Source organism: Leguminivora glycinivorella, chromosome 22 (assembly GCF_023078275.1).
Source record: "Leguminivora glycinivorella isolate SPB_JAAS2020 chromosome 22, LegGlyc_1.1, whole genome shotgun sequence".
In the NCBI taxonomy this organism is placed as follows: Eukaryota; Metazoa; Arthropoda; class Insecta; order Lepidoptera; family Tortricidae; genus Leguminivora; species Leguminivora glycinivorella.
Genome location: NC_062992.1, coordinates 2,291,997 through 2,298,423, shown reverse-complemented (window position 1 = coordinate 2,298,423; position 6,427 = coordinate 2,291,997).

Genomic DNA, 6,427 nt, shown 5'->3' with positions numbered 1-6,427 from the left:
GCTCTTGAGCACACTCCCCTATTTACCAAAACAAGCGATGACCTAAACCAAACATAGCGAAAGTCGTCGATCAGTTGTAACAGTAGTGGCCCACGAAATCAGTAATTGACGTTAGACTTATGTTGTATTACGTAAGAGTTTAACTTCAACACGTATGTGTACGTGGGAGATGCTGTGAGCCAAAGGGCATTCGGTGCGATCCGAACTTCCGTTCTGAGGGGCTAGATGCACGGAATATAAATTATAAATACTACCAAGGACCATACAATACGGGACAGATAATGACCATACAAATAAGTACCCCTGAAATGTCCATTTTAGGCTTAAGAGGCCTTATTCCTAAAGACGAGCGTTTTTTGCAAAATATAACCTTTTTCATTCAAAATTATAAAGAAACTATAAATGATTATTAAAAAACTGATAATGTTCCTAAAAGAACATATCTTAAGCTAGTTAATCATAAGATAATATTTTAAAATATGTCTTTTTATACTTCAAAAAAATCAGTATTTCGGAAGACGTTTTCAAATTTCGTTAGGGGATAACTCGTTTAGAATCGTGATTGTGCTGTTAAAAATGATGGGCTGTTCGCAGCCCATTCATATTTTCCCCAAATATTTTTGCCTGTTTTTATTTTTTATAAGAACAAATTACATCCTTCTTTATTTGAATATAATAATATCACGTCAATACACATCTAAAAAAAAATCATTTGTAGGCATCGTCAGTGTAGTTATGATAGTATTTAATAGGCGGCGCTAAAAAAATGAGGTACGATCTGGTACGATTCTTAGTATGGAGACTGAAAATCCTATATAGGTACCTACATAATCCTTGATACTACCAAAGTACAGATATGACACTTCCTAGAAAACCGTAGTTTGACAGCGGTCTCTCTTTCGATTATTTAGGGTTAGAATAAATTTAAAAGTGGAGAATGTCTGCCTTGGGTGAACGACTTAAACTCACGGCGTCTGGATCAATACTCCAGCGCTCTGCCAACTACCAATGTTTAGGGTTGTCAAAAATCAATAAGTGACTTTCAAGACACATTAACAAGTCACTTTTAAAAGTGAACTAACTCCCAGGCGATTATTTAAACGATATACCTATTTACGCCGACGTACTCTGAATCCTGAACCGTCTATAATGATAGAATTCGCTACGCTCGAGATTCAATTTCATAATACTTTGCGTGAATCTTGAGAGAATCCTGGACGAATCCACTCACTCACTCACTTTTAAAAGTAGCTTATTAATGTGTTTTGAAATTTCAAGATGCTTGTTGAAGTAGTTTCGGTAATAACAAATTAACAATGAGATACGTAAACGAAATATGGTAATCATGTTTATGACAATGGCGAATAAATTTACTTATTGCGTTACTAATAGTTTCCTGTGCATCGGGGTGCAAAAAATCAATTTCAGGCTTATGATACGGGTTATTAATCTAAGTTTTAATTAGCAAGTGCAAAAATAAGTACAAAAAAATGTTGGAGGTCGTGCAAAATATGTGAAAAGGTTATATAAGTTATAGTGATCCCGGTATTGTGATGAAAAACAGTGTTTGAAAGGGTTTATAATTAATATTTCACCACACCAACGGGTAAAGGCTTACTTTGCTATTCGAAAACAGATAGCAAAATTGCATTTTATCCACAAGAGTGCAAAGTAATTTCATACAAATTTTAACTTGATGTCTTAAGCTAGCTGATAGAATTTAGGTACGATGGATTTGATTTAGTTTGATGTTTTATAGTCAGTATTTTGTTCGTGTTGGTGTGGTGAAATAGTTATTTGTTATACAAGGGGGCAAAGTTGTATTTTAACGCCGAGTGTGGAATTGAAAAACGAGCAAGCGAAAGGATTCTATAGTAGAACCACGAGCGAAGCGAGTGGTTCGAGAATAGAATCCTGAACTTGCGAGTTTTTTAACACACGAGAAGTAAAATACATTTGCACCCGAGTGTAACACAACACTTTTCCCCTCACTACAGCGAGGAAACTACAACGCAAAAAATGCGTTTATCACAGCTTCCAGTAGGTAGTTCCACAGGTGGTAAATCATCTTTATTACTAGATTCACCTGCTATTATCAATTTTAAAGCAGTTAATTTGACTTTATTCAAGGTCAAATTACTTTACTCACTAGTGGATAAAATGCGTTTTTACCCGCTGGTATTAAAGGACAAAACACGTGTTTCCGAGCTAATGAGGGGAAAACATACTTATGGTAAGTAAACGTCACATATATTGTGCTACCATTAAAATCTATAACGGACTTTTCTATTACGACGATAGCATGCAAGCGCCTGGCGCAAAACAGTCAGCAACTATGGACAGTAGCAATAAACACTCTAGTGGAGATATTGCTCATAAAAAAATTATACCGGTCCTTATTCGACTAAGTACTTAAATTAACTGTGAAAGTCGCAGTATTCTAAAATCGTGCGACGAATTCTTAGGTGTGAGCACCTTTACATATACATATATACCTACCTACTACGACGCCACGAGTATTTTTTGACTCAGTTAAACACCGTTGCACATAATAGTTTTTCTACGACCATGCACTTAGTTTTTAAGTTTTCTTGAATAACTTTCGTGAAATTCACAATGTTTCCTATATTTTGACGCAAAGGTTTGCACTGTCAGCTCAGCTGCCCAAAGCTTTCCCGCGCACGCGCGCAGTATCGTTATAACAATGCGTTGCCATGGTTACAGAGCCAAACAATGCGTTTTCAGTTTTTTCGATACTGCGCGCATGCGCGGAAAGCCGGCGGACGCTGGCTTTGGGGAATAGACTTTTATGTAGGGTTTTAAAGATCTATACACGACCCTGTAAATGACGAATAACAGTTCGGGAGTAGAAAAAACACATGAACAGAACGAATAACCGAAATAATTGCCCAAAAGCTTCGTGTTAAGATCGGATCGATAAATTACATGTCGTAAATTTTAATTATGATGATTGATATCTAAAGAATATCGACGCGTGAGAAAACTATTAAAGATCTTACAATCGCAATTACCAAATGCAAATTATTTAAAATAAAGGATTATATTTGCGAGACGTGATTCATTAAGTGTCATTTGCAATGACCATTCGCAATGAGTAATTTTTTATTGTTTTACGCAACGCTGTGTCGCCATATTAATTTGCATGAATTGTGGAGACTGGGACATTTTGATTGGCATCTTGCGATTTTTGCTAATTATTATGTACCTGTAACTACTGCACAAATACACATTATGCAGGTATATTTGCATTAAGCGTTTAGGTAATTTTTGAGTCTTATGATATTTAAGTAACATTTTACTACATTATGTCTACCTAATTTCGTCAAAGTTTTTTTGAAATCGATTTCGACATATTTACAGCGAGGACGTTCGTTAAATTCTGAATGAAGGATTCTTTAATTGAATCTTGAGCGTAGCGATGGATTCTAAAGTAGAATTCTGAATATGATGAATATAGCGAGACTGGAATTTCTCTAAAAGGGAACTACGAGCTAATGTATCAGTTGATCTCTGAGGCTTACTGGCAAGAAATTCTCAGCTCTAAGAATATCGATGATGCTGTTGATATGTTATATGACACGCTGTATGGGATCTTCGACCTGTGTGTACCAAAACGAGTTCGACCACGGAGGCCTAGTAGGCGCTACCCTGTTTGGTACACTGCAGACCTTATTAGTGACCTAAATCAGAAAAGTAAACTTCACAGAGAATGGAAATCCACAAAGAATAAAGACACGTATGATGAATTCTCGAAACTGAGGTCTGCGGTGAAAAAACGTATAGCGACTGCATATGCCGGCTACATTGATGGAATGCAGAAGAGAGTAAGAGATAATCCTCGCGAGTTTTGGCAATATCTAGATAGTCTCAGGTCAAAGGGTGGGTTTGTCTCTAGTGTTACTTACAACGGGACACAGTTTACCGGAAGTGAGGCTGCTGGAGCATTTGCCGATTACTTTTCAGGGGTGTTTTTGTCTGATGTTCCGCTCCTAGACCCGAATATATTGAAGGCAGGGGATCGAAGTATAAACGCCAATGCTAACCTTATTCATGTTGGATCAATATCAATGGGGGAAGTTGAGGCAGCTATAAAACGACTCAAAGGTAACTCTTCTGTGGGACCTGACAACGTGCCGGCATATGTGGTAAAGGGATGCGCCAAAAGCCTAAAAATCCCGATTCACTATATATTTAACTTGGCACTTACATCGGGAAAATACCCTCGCCGTTGGAAGGTATCGAGAGTCAGACCAATCCCAAAAGGAGGCGACACCTCCGCGGCAGAAAATTATAGGCCAATAGCGGTGCTTCCTACGCTGGCTAAGTTGTTTGAGTCAGTACTTCACCGGACCTTATCAGCACAAGTTAGACCATTTTTGTGCGATGCCCAACACGGCTTTAGACCTAACCGCTCTGTCAACACAAATCTTCTTATTCTAGTAGATTCTATCTCCGAACATCTTGATAGAGGTATCCAGGTTGATATCCTTTATTTCGACTTCAGGAAGGCTTTCGATCGCGTTGATAATGATGTGTTACTGAACAAACTGTGTCAGATCGGTTTCTCCCCAAGTTTGTTGATCTTCTTTGCAAGCTATCTACGCGATCGGCAGCAATATGTCCGACATGGATGTTTTGTTTCGGCTCCTTATCATACTCGATCTGGTGTCAGTCAGGGCTCCATATTAGGACCATTCCTGTTCGGAATAATGATAGATGACCTGCAGTCTGTTCTTAGATCTTCCCAGTGTCTTCTTTATGCTGACGATCTGAAGTTAGTGTACGGGGTACAGCAGAGAACCGATTGTGAGTCATTACAACATGATGTTAACTTGGTCTACCAATGGAGTGTGGCAAACAAACTTCTCTTCAACTCTGCCAAATGCAGTGTTTGTACTTTCAGCCGTGCCCACGCTCCAATACTTGCACAGTACATGCTAGGTTCTGAGCCCATTAATCGTGTGTCCGTTGTTAAGGATCTTGGCGTCGTCTTCGATACGCGTCTCACATTTCACGAGCACTTAGAGTCACTTGCTGCTGACTGCTATCGAAGACTGGGCTTTGTTATTAGAAACCTGCGTGACTTTAAAGAGCCCTTAGCAATTAAACTTGTTTACAATGCGTTGGTTCGAAGTAAGCTGGAAGCCTCGTCGATTGTGTGGCATCCATATGAGTATAAATATACGTTATTACTCGAGAGGGTCCAAAAGGTATTTCTGAGGTTTTTGTACAAAAAAATGTATGGGTATTACCCATTTCTATACCCCACGAAATGCTTATTGGGCACTCTCGGTTATAACTCATTAGAGGTAAGGCGAAATTACACTCTGTTGACCACTGCGTGTCGCATCCTGCGCGGTGAGTCGGACTGTCCTGAGTTAGTCAGCCGTGTGGTGCAATTATTTGTCCCTGACGTCCCCAGGATAGCCCTCAGGCCCCGGCGACGTGACCTGTTGGCAGTGCCGACGGTGCGCACCGTGTCACGCAGAAATTCGCCACTTCTTCGTGCCCTAACACAACTGAATGCGCTCCTGACATCAGCACCCGAGTGTGATGTGTTTGCGTGGGGATGGGCAGCTGTGTGCAAGGAATGCCTGCGATTTTGTGAAGGGATGGATAATAGGTGCTCCACTGTAGAAATGTAATTTATTTATGAAATGTTAATTTATTTAAATTGTATTGTAATCACATTATTGAATGGAATTGTATTCTATTTAAAAAAATATTTAAATTATTAAAAAAAAAAAAATTGTGAATTGTATTTTATTGAATTGAATTGTATTTTGGTATGTTAGTCATGCTATAATTCTTTAAATTGTAATTTTTCATATTTATCTGATCTTATTTTTATTGTATTGAATGTTGTTGTATTTGTAATTTAAATTATGTCATTATTATTGTCTACATGGCGCATTAGTTTGTCACTGTAATGTCATGTATATGTGTTCTATTAAATAAAAAAAAAAAAAAAATATGGCAAGGAATTTCAGTGTTAACAACTAAGGTAACACATCAAGGTAAAAATTATTTTGATATGATCGCCGGTATATATGTACCTACCTATAAAATTTATAGGTGACGTTATCTGGGTAAAGGGACCTTATTGTCAATGGCGCTTACGTTCCGCGGCGTCGTATTTGTACACGAACATCGCTCATAACGCCGTAAGCGCCATCGACAATAAAGCTAGGAACATACTACGCGGACGTCCGTCGTCGCGCGGCCGCGGACGCGGATCTGGACAATGAATATACACTTAACCGTGCAAACTATCGGTCGACGGTCGTGGACGTGGCCTTGAGCGCATGGACGTCCGATCGAAATCTGGCTCGCTGGATGTTTTGGTCAGCCGTAGCCACGTCCCGAAAACCGTGCACACTGATCGGTCGCGGTCGCGGTCGCTCGA